Raw genomic sequence first — 17,511 nt, forward strand, 5'->3', positions numbered from 1 at the left:
ACTTAGAAACCAGAAATCCATCTCCTCAAAACCCACTAGGGCTTTTGCTGCCCCCGTTCCATCCATTCTGGTGTCTGGTGCTTTGTTTGAAGATCCTGGCAGTTAAAAATAAAAGCACGAAGGACATTCCAGTGAGATGCAGAGGAGGAATAGGTGGCTTCTGATGAGACAATTCAGCCACATGCTGAAGAACAAGGGAAAGGCTAGAGGCTGCAGTTACAGGTAATCAAGGACAATTAAATAGAGAGTGATGGAAACCAGAACAGCAGCAGACCACGTAGTAAATGTGTCACTGCAGAAAAACAACAACTATGAATCAAGGTTGTTGGGTTAGGCCCTAACCCAGTAAGCTGGAATCTCAATCTGTGTGGTTTTCCTTTAAGAGGAGTGCTTTTCAGGCTGAGCAGAGCAGGTCCTTGAACAGGTCCATATTACTGAGAACAGTAATATGAAACAAGAGAAACGTGTTCAGGTAAATTCCTTTGGTGACCATAATGGTTTCTCATGGCAGATGTAGGGTAGACTGCCCTTCTTTTCCTTTGTGTTCCTTGATCCCCTTGTTTTGGCATTTCAGTATGAGGGATGGGATGGGAAAGCTTCATTGAAACACAGCAAAATGAGAAACTGAAGTTTCCATCCCTAGCAGCGAGTAGTAGCTCAAAGGAACAAGTGTCTTGTACAAAGTGGCTGAGGTTTCAGTCACTGCACTTAGGTAAGTGGGGAAAGGGTTGGTTCATGGCTGTTATGGTATAAGGGTGGGCAGCGTTGATTCCTGGCTGCCAGTAGGATGGCACATTCTCTCTCTCTCTCTCTTTCCCCCAGTCCCTTGCATCGACCTAGGTGGATGTCTAAACTTTGGAAGGAAAAAAGTTTGGAACCTTGTCCCTCCTCCTTCTCCGCACAATGCGGTGAGGCATTTACAGATGCTGGGGAGAAGAAAGCTACGGATTCTCACGGTCTGCTCTCAGCTGAAGATTTACCGATGGTTGTACTCTGGGCGCTTGTGCCGAAAGAAGTGCTGCGTGTTCTGCCTAAGGTGCAATATAATGGACTATTTCGCAGTGAAATATGATGGGCCTATTAATAATTGCTGTCTCCTAGTCTGACCTTGAATGGAGCTCCGGTGAAATCCTTGTTAAGTTTCCTTCCCCTTTATTTACAGCTGGGAGTGCACAGAACAATTCGTTTCGTGCTGTTGCCTGTGTAGTATGAAGACCCGTAGCACATCAATGCATGATCACTGAAATCCTATTTGCCCTCTTTGGGGTATTGATGTAACGGCTTCCTGCTATAAAGCACCCCCCCCTCTCTCTCTCTCACACACACACACCCTTTCCCCTCCACCCATGCTCCCAACTCGCTGCCACCGCAGCTGACTTAGCAGGCTCCCCCCGCGCCGCCCCCATTGATCAAGCAGGCGTACCGGTCTCCTCTTCGCCTGCTTCAGACTGCAAAGCTCAGCAAGTCTCACTGCGGGCGCTTGGAAAGGAGTTGGGATAGAGGGGAGGGGCTAAAACCACCCTCCGGGGTTGGATAATGAACTGCACCACAGAGGCGGAGGCGGAGGAGAGAGAGAGCCCCTTCTCAATTAATGCAGGATCTTTATTCTATTGAGCCGCCTCTCCGCCAATGAGGTTGGAGCTCCGCAGAACACGGCGACGTACGGGAGCCCTGGAGGGGCGGGTGGGAAAAGCAACTGCAGCATTTTGAGGGACTGACCTGCCGGCTCGAAGTCTTCTGCCCGCCTTGGACTCTGTGTGTGCGTGTGCGGACGCTGGTGTGTATCTGTGTGTCTCCGCACCGGCGAGCGAGTAAGTTTCACTTTCCTTCTTGTTCTTTGTTTGCATCTGTGTCCGAGGATGCACTTCGGGGTGCATCAGAAACCAGACCTTCCCCTTTCCTCCCGCCTCATCTGGTGATTGATCCTTCCCTAAGTAGTAGCGGGGCTCTGGGACAAAAAGGTTTGGCGAGCGCAAGGGTGGGGAGAGAAACAAGATTAAGGCAACAGAACGCCTCCCCTCGCTTTTAAGTTTACTGCAGCAAGTGGAGTTATTTAGAGAAGCTAGTGGGGATCTCGTCAGCTTTCTGCAGTTGGGCAAAGAATTCGCTGGCCGTGGTGCTGACCGGACGGTCAACCAGATCTTATTTGGCCAGGAGTGCTGAACGGACAGCTCCCCGTGGTTTGGCGGCGGTTTGGGGCAAGGCATCTTTCCTTTCAGGGTACAGTACTATGGAGATCCATGATAAAAGTGGCCGGTGGTTTACTTCTGATTGGAGGAAAAAAGAAGGAAAGAAAGAAAGCGGGCTGTGCCTTAGAATATAAGCATCTAAGCAAACAGCAACAACAAAAATGACCCCATCCGTGTTTGTTCCTAATGATCCCAGGGAAGAGTCTCAAGATACCATTACCTGGTGTTCATGCCCCCACCTCACCTTCAAGGTTATAGTCCAGACAGATGCAGAGGAAGAGGGTCACGCAATCAGAGACACCAAAGTGGAGCAATTAGCATATGCACACACATGTACAGATATACTGTACAACACGTTCTGTTTCAGGACATGCTGCAATCTAAAAAATGCTGCCGATTGGATGGTATGTGCACAATAGGTTTATATGCACCTGATCTGCAGCACGTCATATGTAGATCCCACTAGTGCACTCAGATACTGGTGCAATGTGCTGAATACAGAGCTGGGTTCCCTGGAGAGAGTGCATCGCTAACTTTCCTGATGCAGGAACAGAAGGGTTTCAGAATTCAAAAACCAGATGTCAGATCTAATGAATACGAGGTTTAAAGCATAACAAGAACTCACCTTTGGAGTGGGTTAGATTCATTGCATTGTGATTCATTGCAAGAAATCAGTCTATTGGGATATGGAGCCTTTGTATTTCAAATCTTAGCCTGTCCGCAATGGTTGAGGCAGGGAATCACTCTCCCTGACATTGCTTAGAAGAGGTGCTGACTCAGCTCTCTCTGCTCCTGCTCAGCAGGGTAAGATGGTTCCCAAAAGTGAAAAACAAACTGGGAACAGAACAATCCACTGCACCAAAAGGCAGATGCATCAATGTCTAAACACTGACCAATAGGGTCAGGTGTGAGAAAGAGGAATTGAGAGGGAAAGAGAGAACCTGCAAGGAAAAGAAGGAACCACTGTGTGTGACATTCTGGGACATGCAAATTAAAGTAGCCTTTCTACATGGGTGGAACTTGCTGTTAGTAATATGTGATTGTGTGCACAGGTACACAGCCATGTGCAGAGAGGTTAGCATGAAGTGGGTGGTATCTATGGTGAGCCCACACCTAACTCCATGAGTGCAATCGCTGAGGAGAGGTCATGAGCAATCATGGAGAGAGCTGCCAGCTGACTGCATGCACTGCCCAGTTTACACAAACCTTTCTCCACCCAGCCATTTACCTGTGCATATGATTGCCCAGAGAAACTCAGTAAGTGTGAACTGCCTCTATATTTTAGTGCAATGAGCTCTGTGAATAAGGGATAGGGGGAGCTTGGGGATTTCAGACAGTTTATATCTTCTGGGGTGTTTTTTTTTTTTGGCGGGGGAAAGGAAATGTAACCGTTGGCTGACTCTCTGAGGGGTACTGCAGGATGAGAGCTCTGGGGATGAGTCTGCTGATTCTTGGCTGGCTGGCACAGGGCAAGTCACTTTCCAAGCTCCCAGTCTATTATAGCTCTGGAGTGCTTACAAGATGAGATGGGAGATAACGATTTTCCAGCTCCTGAGTCATTAGCTCCGTCTGTTCCTGATAAGGCCTTGCTCACCCTTCTTGCTGCAGTCTCCTTTTGGAACACACGCACAGCCTGAACCAGTTGGCTGTCATTTACTCCAGACCTAGATGGCCTCGTTATACGGGTGTCAAGGCTACTTTGCACTCTTAAGAGTGCAGGTCTGAGCAGCATTAGATTCTTGCAGTGCTCCTGGGTTAACTTTTCTGATGCTGCCATTGGGTCAGTATGAGTCTTCTTCCACTGCTATACATCATACTGCTAGCTATAATGGGTCGGCAATAGTTCTGTGTGCCCTTCTTGGATGATATAATGCTGGGGGGCTCCTTGTAAAATGATCGGGTTTTTCTAGCACCAGATAATCCCACAGCAATTTTACATAAAGCAGGAAAGAAAAGACTTTGTGGAGAGGTACCCAAAAGGCTTTGGTGCAGCTGCTGCATCCATCCATTGCCTCTGCAGATTGCTCCCTCTGGACTGCTTCATCATACATGAGATTTCCCCCTAGATAGAGAGCATCTCTCTGTGTGGGTGGTGATGGACTAAATCTATCACGACTGAAGTGTGCTTTGATTTTGCCGTGAGAACACGGATCAACAAACTGTCATGTGTGAAGCACTTTTTTAGAGTGTAAGCTCTGCAGCTATTGATATTGCATGGGTGGGGTGGTGACATAGGAATGTGAATGCCCTAATATTCAATGCTGACCTAGAGGCATGAATGTGTACGCTGTATGTAGTTCAGACACAGGATGAGGAGTATGTCTTTCCTTGCGTTAGGGATCTTTTTGTGTGCTTTTCTATATTTTTGTTGATCTCAGTAAATGTACATGGGTGGCTGTAAAAATGAAGCTTCGAATGCAAGCTAGTGTGTGCCAGGATATCCAGGATTTTCCATGTCCTGTTGTGATTATAGGTTTTTAATGGACATGGAAAGGCCGGATGCTAAGGGGTATGTGTTTATGGGTGTGTTATGTGATATTTGGTGTGGATTTGAGAATGGAAGTCATTGGAGGATCCCACTGTTGGAGATCACTGAATGCAAAAGCATTTAATGAGAATGTAACTGTCAGGGGAGCATCAATGAATGCTGTAGTTTAACTGCCCCTATAGAAGATCCTATGGCATAAAGTTCAGATGAAAAATCACTAAAATGAACAACTGTTGTGTGAAAGTCCTTTCAAGCCACAATGTTCTCTGAAGCTAGCTGGCATGGCAGAGGCAGCATAGACATCAAGAAGACTGAGTCATCCTGATTTATACACCATCCCTTTCTACTGCAGGTACCCTCGTTCAGTTATAACTTGCTTGTAATGCTGGGGATCCTGGTAAACATCCAGGTTGAAAGTACATTCATGTTATATGTTCCCTATGCATAAAAGCCATTCCGTCCAATGTGGTTCTTGAGGATGCTGTGCTGTTGTAAGTGGTTGCCTGCACTGTGGCATTCTGGAAACTGTTCATTTTTGAACAGGGCAAAGAAATTAACTCTAAAGATGAAATCCAATGACATCTGTCTCTGTGGCTATTCTGAACTACTTTCTTCCAGTGTTTTGTGTTAGTCGTTTCCACCCTGGTATTTCTTCCACAGCAGTGTATCAAGCATGGAGGCCAGAAGGTGCTCCAAGCTTCCTCTGCAGCCTGGATCTATTCCCCATCAGTGTTCAGCTGGCTGAGTAAATCAGCGTTTACAATGTCTTTATCACCATCCTGTTGGTAGCAGACATAGATCACCTGGCAGTGTGAGTGACTCACTTTAGAATCCCAGAGCCTTTTGAAATACAGCTACTGCTATATTGCAAGAGCAAATGGGGGAAATGAAGCGTGGGAGTCAATGGTCATTTCCCCAAAGCTGTCTAAAAAGGCATTTCCTTTTGATATCTGCTGACCCCTTCTCCCAACTTGCTCAGGCTTCAGCAGGCTGACTCCAATGGTCAAGAGAAGGGAGTATGGGGAAACCTGGCTGCTTGGCATACATGATAGTGTCATGCCACGGGGTAGGTGGGTGATGAATGTCTGCATGGAATGAGGAAAAGCATTCATTCTCTGCAGACCACAACTGCACGTTCTTGAAATATGCCTGTGTGGCCAGGCAATTAGCAGCAGGAGAAAAGGATCAGCATATGCTAATACTCCAGGCTAAGGCAGACGACACTGAGCAACTTCTATTCAGTGAGCAGGCCCCAGGCAAGAACTGGAATAAGTAGACTGGGGAGGAAGAGATGGTTCTGTTGGAGGCCTCTCTTTGTAATACCATGTACCTTGGCCATAACTGAATGGAGTGAACTTTTTGATTGTGGCCATGATGATGATGATGATGATGATGATGATGATGATTTATTTATATGCTGGGTTACACCAGCTACTTCGGGTGGCTTCCAACAAATTAAAACACACAGAGTTTTATACCAAAAGCTCAGGTCTTAGTGCTGCAGGAGAAGCACAGTTTCTTTTCTTTGGCTCACTATCAGGCACCTGTCAACTCAAAGTCATTAACTCACTCATCCCTTTCAGAGAAAATGGGAAGAAGGACTTTGACACATGTGACAACATTCTGGCATGTTGCTAAAGTGTGAATGGGACTCAATGGCTTTTACCAAGCAGCAAGACCCAACTATTTAAGGTCATGTAGTGAACAATATGGAGATGAGCTTTCAAGTATTCAACAACAACAAGCATTCATGGTAGTGGAAGAATCTGAACTACAATTTAGCAGCTCATTATAAACTTCTAATAATGATCTGGGCAGTGTATCTCCCAATACCAGAAGCTGTGGTTACACAACCATGGAGGGCTGTTGCCTTTGCACTATCCTTGTGAATTTCCTGGAGATATTTAGCTGGCCCCTTTTGATGTAAAGGATGCTTCACAAATCGATGCCTTTGTCTGAACCAGCAGAGCACTCCTTACTCTTATCAATACTAGACTTTTAATACTTAATAATTAGAATGGTTTTTGATTCTGTGTATTATATAGTTTCCTTTAACCTGCCTTTTGCTCTGTATGTTGATTGAATAATAAATCCTGGCTGAACCATTGATTGTGATTCTTATGTTCTGATATACTTGCTGCTACAAACATTAGCCTGTATGTAGCTGATGGCTTTCTTCTGCTTGGTGTTTTGATGCAAGGGCATTTTGACCTAATAGTAAGGTTCAGCACATAGCTTTGTATGATGACTGAGTGCCTCCTGCTTTTGCACAGTTGGTACCTGTATGATCCAGGTACCTGCATTCATCTTGGGAGACCTAGAATTCTGGAGACATATATCTTTCCTCCTACATTCCACAAATCCTGCCACCACTGCCCAACACTTCCTAACAACACCACTCATGGCTACATAGCTGTGCCTGCTTGCAAAAACTTCTTAAGAGCCACACTATTTCCCCATGGTGGTCTGAGTATATTCCAAAGGTTAGAGACAGATGGATGCCAACAGCAACAATATGTGTGGGTCTCCTGGAGCCTGTTAAACAGTGTTTTATTAGACATATGCACTATTTTGTTCCCAAAGCAAATGATCTCTTTGGGTGGATAGACAGGATGTTGTTTCTTCCTTTCTTGCTGCAGATTCCCCTCTCCCTGCCGCACCAGAAACGGTGTGTATGGCAGGGGGTCAGCTGCCATCTGCTGCATCATGTCTCACCAGTTTACATCATTTGCTGAGATCTCTGCAGTCTTCGTACTGCAATAAGAACTAGTAGTGTTTTGCAATGACTGTATGTCATGCATTTTATCTCCACATTCTCAAGCACTTGTTTTTACAGTTGGAAATGACTAAGGTATAGAGTGTCACTTTCCCAAGGTCACACAGTAAAAAAGAAAAACAAACAAACATAGGACAGCTAGAAAGGGAAGCTCCTGTTGCCTTCATCTTCTAACCGATAGTGAATGCAAATGGTCTTCCTCGAAATCCTTTTGTCTAATACTCACTCATGGACGGATCATCTTGAACCATTTAAAAATATTTTTATTCATTTTTAAGTTTAACAATGAACATAACAAATAAGTCATATTCCTATACATATAAGATTCTCTGAATCCCTGGGCTTCCCTCCATCCCTCCACAGTTTCCATAGTTATTCTTTTCCAACTGCATCATATAATGTTCTCCATGTTTTCTTAAAACTCAGTTCTCACCATAGTTCTCGTTACATTGCAAGTGGTTTTTTTTAAAATCCTGCTAATGTTTTTAATTGTTTACAGTGTTCTTTGAAGTAACTTATAAATCCCCCCCATTCTTTATTAAATTTAATGTCCTCTTGATCTCTGCTCCTCCTGGTCATTTTTTGCCATTTTGGCATAGTCCATCATCTTTATCAGCCATTCTTCTCTTGTAGGTATTTTATCTTCCTTCCATCTTGAACAGTGCTCTAAGCACCTGTGGTGTCGTCCAGGAACAAAGCTTCCAGGTTGCCTGTATCAACATTTAAGTAGGGTGAAGCTAAAGTGGAGAATCTGGAGGTGTCTAGCAGTCTCACAATCCCACAGTTGTGTGTTGTGGCTGTGATGGAAGAGCATCATGTTCCAAAGGAGCTTCACCAGAATCCTCCTATGTCAGCCAAGCAGAGCGCGTTCATCCTCTTGCTTTGCATCCTCTCATTACAAGGTTACCACAATATATCATGAACATAATTACTAGTACTAGTGATGGATGAACTCCCATCAGTTTGATTCAGAACTGGCTCAGAAATTATAAGCTTTCTCTTGAGAACTCTTGGGAGAAAGGGAAAAAAATACTTTTCCTGTGAGTTCTTTGTCTTGTGGCTCATAATGTTGGTTCATGTGTGCTGGATGCACCTCATTGTAAAATTCCCTTGTAACTGTAGTTCCCAGTACTAGCCATGGAAGAGGAAACTGGAAATTCAAGCACTTTCCCTCCCCAAACAATCAGTGCTGGAAACAAGTGATGGTTTTAGAAACAACAGACAGATGGAGAAAAGTAGCCAAATGTCAGTACGAAATAAACAAAAGGAATTTACCTAAACACAGAAGGAACTTGAACGGATGGTTTGCTCACATAGTGAATGTTTCATTGGCTTGGGCTGATGGGAGCTGCCTGTAGTGCAAAATATCTGGAGGGCGCCAGGTTGCTGAAAGCTATTCTACATACTGTGCTTCTCAAAGTAATCGTATTGCTTAACATTTACTTGGTGCAGTTTTAAATTATTCTTATTTTATCTGATGGTAAGCCTAAAGTCAGGGACTGCCTTACTATTGGGTTTTGTTAAACCATTATGGAAAACGTTTTTCTCTCCCCCTAAACAGTAGGGTAAAATGGTCATGAGCAATATCCAAACGGTGCATTCTGCCAGTGCAAGGTTTTCCACTTGTGCAACAGAAATTCTTTCCTTTCCTTTTCCTGTGTGTACCTGTGTGCCCTCCCCCAATCTGCTTCCAGAGTGTTGGGGAAAATGCCTATAATAGGTTTAGGAGACTTGTGGAGGGAAAAGAGAGGGGGAATTCCATTGCAAACAGAAACACTGAAGGAACATGTTACTTAGCAGTACATTGGAAACAACCCAATATAAATAAATACATTCTGAGTGCTTAAAGTGTGTGGCATATATTACCTCAGCAATTCTAACAGCAGCGTTTTCAGACAGGCCAGTATGAGAATGCGCTCATTGTCAATGGTGGGGTGGAGGGTCAGAATAACACTTGCTTTATGATCACTAATAAACCTTTCTACTCATTCTCTTATGGATAGTTTATGCCATACGCCTGTTTTGGAAACATCCTCCTTGACTGTGCTTTGGCAAAGATCCTTTAGTGACTTCCTGGCTGAGGTGAGCTTGAAACCAGGAACTTGCAGCTCAGACAGCTCACACTCTCAGCCCTTGCATGAGATTTGCTCTCCAAATGCCATTTGCTTATTAGTCCTCATCACTGAGTTATCACTGTGACTAAGTGCCATGTCTGAGTTGCAGTGGCTAATTTCTCTTCATGGCTTCTTTCATTTATAATGGGATTTTGATAACATCAAACGTCCTCAGCTATCGGATAAACTAAAGCTGGCACAATTACCAATTCATTAATTCAATCTCAGCAGATAATCTAGACTGCCCATAGCAAGGATCACCAGTGTACCTGTATTTCAGCATCCACTTTATAAGACTTTGTTCCCTGCAACTTCTGGGAGCTGAAGTAGCCTTCCCTTCAGCCTACCAACAAGTGACTTTGCATATTAAGGGCCAGCTGGCCTAAATCCAATGTTTTTGAACTGCCAGACAACTTGGCAAATCCTCTATTCATTCTATCATGACTCAGCATTGCAAACCCAACGCAGCCAGTAAAGATTCCCCATCTTCCAGAGAGCAAAAAATAGACAGGTATAGCTTTATTTTCCATGTACTATATACATGATTGCATATGATTGTTATAGGAGTGCCTTTTTATAAGTTCCTTGTCCATAGCTTCTATTCCCATAATGCCTTGGAGCTCTAGGGTTCACAAGAAATGAACTCAGCTCATTTTTAGAAATTGGGGGGGGGGGGGACTTGATTAGAGAGGAACTATTGTCTCAGAAATGGGAGAAAACAGTGTTTTCCGCCTTACCCAGGCCAAGAACATAAAAGACTTAGGATTAGCTGCGGGAACCCTCTCTAGCTAACGGAGACATTTTCATTCCCGAGCTTACAAAAAGGTTCCCTTGGACTAGATATGGGGGTCAGTCCCTGCATGATTCCTGTGAATCCCTTCTGAATTTGCAACCCATAGCAGTTAGTGTGAGCAGTTAATGTGTGTAGATGGAGGGGAGAATCAAGGCACAGTATAGCAGCTTTAAAGTAAACTCCATTTCCTGTGAAGGAAATAAGAAATAGCATGGCATATAGACATTTTAAAGATCCCTTCCAGCATAGTCTCCTCCAATAGGGTTGTATCCAACAAAGTCATCCTAGCATATTCCTTCATTGCAGGGGGTTGGACTAGATGATCTACAGGGTCCCTTCCAACTCTATGGTTCTATGATTAGTACAAGGATTTCTGTTTTCACAGCAGGTCTTCCTCTCCCCCTCCCCCAATCTCTTCTGAGGGTTTCCCCAAACCTCCAGAACAAATAGGTGGTGTATGGGAGCACAGGAGAGAGGAGGGAGAGAGGAAATTCCATTCTATAGGTGAAAGTCCTTGTGCTAACAGGACAGTTTCACCAGAAAAATATCCAGTGTTATTCTCAGCAGGCTCTCCAAAACCTCCATGTTTCCAATAATTTTTTGTTTTCAAGTGATTGCAAAGAGTTCTGGAGTTTGTGTTGGTAGGTAGATGATTGACCACCATTGCACTCAGGTACATGTTAGTCACAAAGCAATGATCCAGGAAGGTTTTTCCATGGTTTCTTAAATTTCCCAGCTCCTGCCCTTAGTAGATAGGAGCAGTCTGAGAGAGAGAATAGATGCCCAAACCCAGTCTTGGTTTAGAATGGCCCAAACTTCATTGGATACTACTAGCGTAACAGAGAAACAGATTTCACTCTGAGAGCTCATCCATTCTTTCAAAGGATGGAAATGCTGAGGTATGTGTTGAGCAATTAATTAGACAGGAAAGATACAGCACCACAGAAACCACAGGGCAGTCGGATGGAAATTGCAAAATTCATGTAAAGTGCTAACAGGATACTCAAACCTGAGGTCTCTTCCAGACTGTTGCTTTTTTGCAGCAGGATTTCATTGCATACAGCAAGTTCAGGTTGCCAAATTAAAGTGGATTTGGACAACAAATATGCTCCCCCCCCCAAAAAAAAAACAGACTTAAGGAAGATGATGGCAAAATGCATGGGGAAGTGTGCTTGATAGAACATAACACAACCTCCGTGCAAATAAATCAGGATGAGTTCTCAGTTAGCAACTGATGTTGGATAACCTTCCCACAAACAAATCAAGAAGGAACAGGTTGAGTAGTAATCAACAAAGTCTTACACAGAGTAGACCTACTGAAATTAATGACCATGACTAAGACCCTGTCTACACCATACATTTAAACAGTCATAACTTCCCCCAAATAATTCTGGGAACTGTAGTTTGCTAAGGGTGCTGAGAGTTGTTACGATACCCCTATTCCCCTCTCAGAGCTATAATTCCCAGAGTTCCCTGGGAAGAGGGATATGTGATGTTATGTTTTTGTTGTTGTGTTTTTGTATACCCTGTTGGAAGCTGCCCAGAGTGGCTGGGGCAACCCAGTGAGATGGGCAAGGTACAAAAATAAATCCTTGTTATTATTACTATTGCTGTTGATGCTGTTTTTAATTGTTCAGCCACTCTGGTAACCGTTGCTCTGCAAGGGCAATAGGAGTCACCTAACAATTCTCAGCACTCTTAACAAATGACAGCTCCCAGACTTATTTGAGGGGAAGCAATTTAAAGTGGTTATAACAGTGCTTTAAATGTCTAGTATAGATGGAGCCTAAACACTCAATAGGAGAGTGAAACTTAGCTGACTACCACCCATTGCCTGGGTGGGTGGAGCCAAAGATACAGGTCACTGTTTAGGTTGACCATCTCTCAGACATCTTACTATGGGAGTTGTAGTCCTAACAACCTCTGGACGATTACAGGCTGATCAACTCCTGCTTGCATGGTGGGGGATAGAGAAGAGTCCCACCTCCAACATCACCTGATGCTTCGGAATACCAGTTGCTGGAAGCCACAAGTAGGGAGAGTGCTGCTGAGCTCTGGTTTGGCTTGTGGGCTTCCCATAGGCATCCAATCAGCCCCTGTGAGAACAGGATGCTGGACTAGATTTGCTGCTGGCCTGATTCAGCAGGACTCTCTTATGTTCTAAGCCAATTTTCACCGCAGCATGTTAAGGCTGCAGTGTGCAAAAGACTTAGTCCGGGCTTGTTCCCAAAGCAATTTCCCTGGTCTTGCCTGAGTGGCTTGAAGATTTGCCCTTAATTCTCCCCACTCCAAGAGGGAAATGTACCATGATGTGCTTCAGTCAGCTTACTGCAATGCTTATGTGAACAACTTTCAAACTAAGAGCCGAAAGGAAGATCAAATGAAGGGAATGTGTCAAGAGCCACCGACAATTTTACACTTGCAATTTTACACTTGCAGTTCTCTGCTCTCCTCCCTACAGTTCCTCATCTGCTCTTGTGTGGCCCAATTATGTAGGCATATCTTTCCCCTCTCTGATCCAGCCCTGCAGCCTGGCCCTGCCTACACCAAAAAAATTAGGGTTCGATCCTGCCCTTCTTTTTTATGTGAATAGTTGAAAATCCACCTGCATGAGCTAATCAAAGAAGGATGTGGCCCTTTCTGTGAGTGGTGGCCTGGAGAGAGTAAACGACATGTTCTTTGTATTTAAATCTCTCTTGGAACGTACTGCCTGACATTACTCAGCCATAATAAGCCTTTTGCTGCAATGGATGCTGCAGTACACGCCATGCCAGACTGAATCCTCCCTGTTCGTTTGTGCTGTTTAGTGCTACGCTGGCACAAATTTGAATCTGCCTGCTCCCATTGTCTTAGTTGGGAGGTACAGGGGAGCAGTTCAAAGATGACGACTCCTTGCAACAATAGTTTGGGGATGTTTAGAAAGTGACAAGACGATGCAGTCAAGGAATGAGACCCTGTGGAATTGACAGAGCGGTGAGCTAAGCTACAAGGATTAGAGGGAGCTCAAGTCGTATGTCTCTATGGAAGAAATGTTCAGTATGAAGCTCCCCAGCAGATAGAGAAGGTTTCTCCCCCTCTCCCCTCCATATTCTGTTTTGAAACTGGTTGTATTACTAGCATGCTTTGTTGGGGTAAATTTAGCCATAAAAATAAATACAAAACTGGCAAAAGATCTGCTTGATTTTTAACTACCCACTAAGAGATGGCAGCCCGATATTCAGTTAAAACATTCAGTCCTCTATATTCATGAAGCTACAAGAGTGACCCTATCCAAATTACTGGCCAAAATCCAGTGCAGAATTAAACACACCTGAGGTCACTGGATCTGTGTTGGCTTGTGGCCAGTTCTGGTGCAGTGTAGCAGTTAGTGCAGGGTGGGAAAGCTTTTTCAGCCTGAGGTCCAAATTCCCTTCTGGACAGCTTTCCAAATGCCAGAAGTTTGCCAGAGGGAAAAGTGAATGGAGCAATGGGTGGACTGTCAACCTTTGTACAGTAGGCTAGTTTCTGCACATGTACCACTCTATCCCTCATCCTGGGGAGAGTGGGGGTGGCTAGGAAGGAGGTGAGGAATAGAGAGAACCACAAGGACCGGATCGAGAGCATGAAGGGCCACACCCAGCCCTTGGATCTCAGGTTCCCTACCCCTAGGCTAGAGTATTTGAACTTGAGTTCCAAATTTCTTTTAAGATATGAAGCTCATTTGGTAATTTGGACTAATCATTATCTCTCAGCCTAACCCATTTCTCAGGGTTGTTGCAGGGATAAAATGAGGGGGGGAACCATGTATATTACCTTCTTTTCAGGGAAAGTGGATTATAAATGTATGTGGCTCTGAGGGTGCTCTTCTGCTGGGTTCTAAAACCAACAATGCAAGTGTGATGGTGAGCAAAAACACGTGAGTGTTTAAACAAGCATTTTCTTGCAGTTTTGCCTTTTTTTGTTTGTCTGAGATGCAGTTTTGTGACAGCACCATGATGCTGGAGCAGGGAGGGGGAGAATATGACTTGATTCATGGTGTACTTCTCAGTGCCACAACATCCAGGGGTCTCACAGGCATCAGTGAATTGATCTTCACACGTCTTAATTTGAAGACAAGATAGCAAAGACACAGAACAGTTTAAAAAGCAATGTAAAAGAGAGAGGAAGAAACAACTGCCACTTCTGAGTCCCATTTTACAGAATGTGTTTCTACCACAAATTGATTGCAAGAGCAATCTTGGGTTGTGCAGAAGGCAGGAATAAAAGCATTTCAGAGGCACTGAGATAGCACTGAAAACTTTCCCTGAATGTCACCTGGTGTAGTGCATACAGTGGATAATCATAGAAAAGCAAATAAATGCTTTTCTAAGTTCCAAGATTGCATCTGTTCTGAAATGAGAGTTTCCCATTGTCCAGGAACCTTTGAAAAGAAGCAGAAGAAGCTCATGTTCAGTACGGAATAAAACATCAGTCATCCATGATTTGATCATGGATGAAAGGACTAACCTGGCATATATAACCAAAACAGGGTGCATGGCCTGGGTGGCGCTATGCTAACCCAGCTGTGCCCGCCCAGGTACTTGATGTAGTGCCACTGCAAGTCAGGGGGACAGGGCATTGTATCACTATCATCCACAAAAATTCCATCTCCCTTGCCAGGAGAATGACCCACACTGTATGGGTTCAAGGGAATGCTTGTCATGTTGGGTCACAGAGAGAGAATGGAGATATTGTTAGCATATTTTTCATCCTGCTGCACTACAACCTATCCAGCTGTGCTGGTGAAGGTAACTTGGACATGTCATAGGCCAGGAGTCAGCTTCACCTGCTGAACAGCAGCCTGAAGGGGGAGAAGGCAGAATAACTCCACCTGCAGCTGATCAGCCTTCAAGGTAAGGAGGAGAAGGCACTGATGAGAACCAGCTGGCTTCAGCCTTCTTAAACTGAGCTCTCAGATAGATACTGGAAACAATGCCTGGCCCTACTTTGCTGCTTCCTGCTTTCTATCTGGCCCCTGGGCTCTGCGATTATCTGAATTCCCTGACCTCTGGACTGTCTCATGCCGTATGTGGATTCTACTCTCAGGCAAGTGTTCCTCAGAGACTCATAGCCCCTGCTTGCTCAACAATGGGATGGGACCATGACAGGATGTGGTGTTGGAGACCCCCTTCATTGTTGTTGTGGGTGATAGCTTTCGATATTTCTGTGGGTGTGCTCTGGGTACGGCTAATGTTAGCCACTGCCCTATATCAGGAGTAGGCAACAGGTGCTGTGGACTACAGCTCCGATCAGTCCTAGTCATCATGGCCTAGGATGACGGGAATTACAGCCCAAAACATAGAGTACTGTGGTGGATACTCCTGTCTCATATATTCTGAAAGTCTGGGTTAAGACTGTTTGTATATATTAATGCTTTAGTGTTTTTACAAATACAAAATCATTAGCATGATTTCAATTTATTTGATGCCTGGTGCTAAAAAATCACAGCACAAAAATCCATTCAATACAAGCCATGCAAAAGATTGAAACAGCAGCATTCATTGAAGATGATCATACACTCAGTCTAAAAATGACAAACTCCCAACTACCCCCAACAGATATATACGATCACGATCATAAAAACACACACAACCAACTGTGATGTCCCCAGAACAGCCAAGAGGATAACAGCCAAATCTCTAGAAGAAGAGGAAAGTCTTCACCTAGCATAGGAAATATATTTTTAAGTTGAAAAAAGCAGTAGAGCTGGAAGACTTGTTTCTTTTTGGGACAGATGCCAATTGGCTACCAATATTGCCCATCTTTAAGACCAGCATCTGTTTGTAGAATCAAATTAATGTGCATCCATCAGATAATTGACATTAAACAGCCCCACATTTCTAGGGAGTGTCATCTGAACTAAAAATGATTGAATTACCTTTTACATTAGCTATGTGGTTGTGTTTTTTTGAAGGATAAGACAAAAAGGTGAACTTGGGTTCAATTCATACTGTAATTGGTGCAAGTGTGGAAGCTACTTTCTCCTAGTCCAGATCCATCTTGCCCCAGGGAAATCCTAAAGGAATCTTGGGGGAGGCTGAAGCTACTTCCGGATAAAAGTGTGTGTCTCTTTGTATGTTGGAGGGAGAGAACTACACTTGCCACCCTAAGCTCCTTGGACCAAGGTCATAATATAGATATAATAAATTAACAAGCATTTCCAATGTAAATGCTGCAGGTAACCTGGCTAGTGTATTCTACTAGCATTTTGTGCTATTACAGATTTATTACACAGCATACAATGGAGACAGGCTGCTGAGTTAGATGGCGCATGTGGCTGTTCCTATGTGATAGGAGCGGCGACATTTCTTAGGTGTGCAGTCAGCAACCTTCCATTGCTGGCAAAGGTATGGGGAAGCACCTTGTGTGCTTAGGAAGTGCTGTCTGCCACAGCTTGCAAGCGAAGGATCTTTGGTGTGGGTGGAGGTTGCCTCTGGTTTCAAACCTAAAAATATAAATTTGTACTTAGTGTTGATGCCTTCTATACGAGATGAATGAGCCTGTGTGGAAGTTGAGCAAGCATTTATGGGCCTCTCCAGCTTTGTTGTTGTTGTTTAGTCGTGTCCAACTCTTCGTGATCCCATGGACCAGAGCACGCCAGGCACTCCTGTCTTCCACTGCCTCCTGCAGTTTGGTCAGACTCATGCTGGTAGCTTCTAGAACACTGTCCAACCATCTCGTCCTCTGTCGTCCCCTTCTCCTTGTGCCCTCCATCTCTCCCAACATCAGGGTCTTTCCCAGGGAGTCTTCTCTTCTCATGAGGCAGCCAAAGTATTGGAGCCTCAGCTTCACAATCTGTCCTTCCAGTGAGCACTCGGGGCTGATTTCCTTCAGAATGGATAGGTTTTATCTTCTTGCAGTTCATGGGACTCTCAAGAGTCTCATCCAGCACCATAATTCAAAAGCATCAATTCTTTGGCAATCAGCCTTCTTTATGGTCCAGCTCTCACTTCCATACATCTCCAGCTTACACATGGGCAAATCACCAGGAGAAAGCTAGCAAGTGGGTGAGAAACTCAAAGATGTCTAAAGCAGGCTCGTCCAACTCCCAAGAGACTGTGATCTACTCCCAGTATAAAGAAACTGGCAGTGATCTACCCATTGTCATTGGAGGGAGGAGGGAGGTGGGTGGG

General features: G+C 44.4%; 1 protein-coding gene across 3 annotated transcripts in view; it reads left to right on the forward strand.

Annotated features, from left to right (window-relative positions):
- Positions 1–1,594: 1,594 nt before the first annotated feature.
- SYT2 (synaptotagmin 2) overlaps positions 1,595–17,511 on the forward strand; it is a 153,907-nt gene continuing 137,990 nt past the window's right edge. For all 3 annotated transcript variants that reach the window (XM_081867019.1, XM_081867022.1, XM_081867021.1), the window contains exon 1: positions 1,595–1,811. The gene's annotated coding sequence lies outside the window, so the exon portion shown is untranslated. The remainder of the gene's footprint in view (positions 1,812–17,511) is intronic.

This window comes from Podarcis erhardii (genome assembly GCF_964252035.2).
Source record: "Podarcis erhardii genome assembly, chromosome: 6".
In the NCBI taxonomy this organism is placed as follows: Eukaryota; Metazoa; Chordata; class Lepidosauria; order Squamata; family Lacertidae; genus Podarcis; species Podarcis erhardii.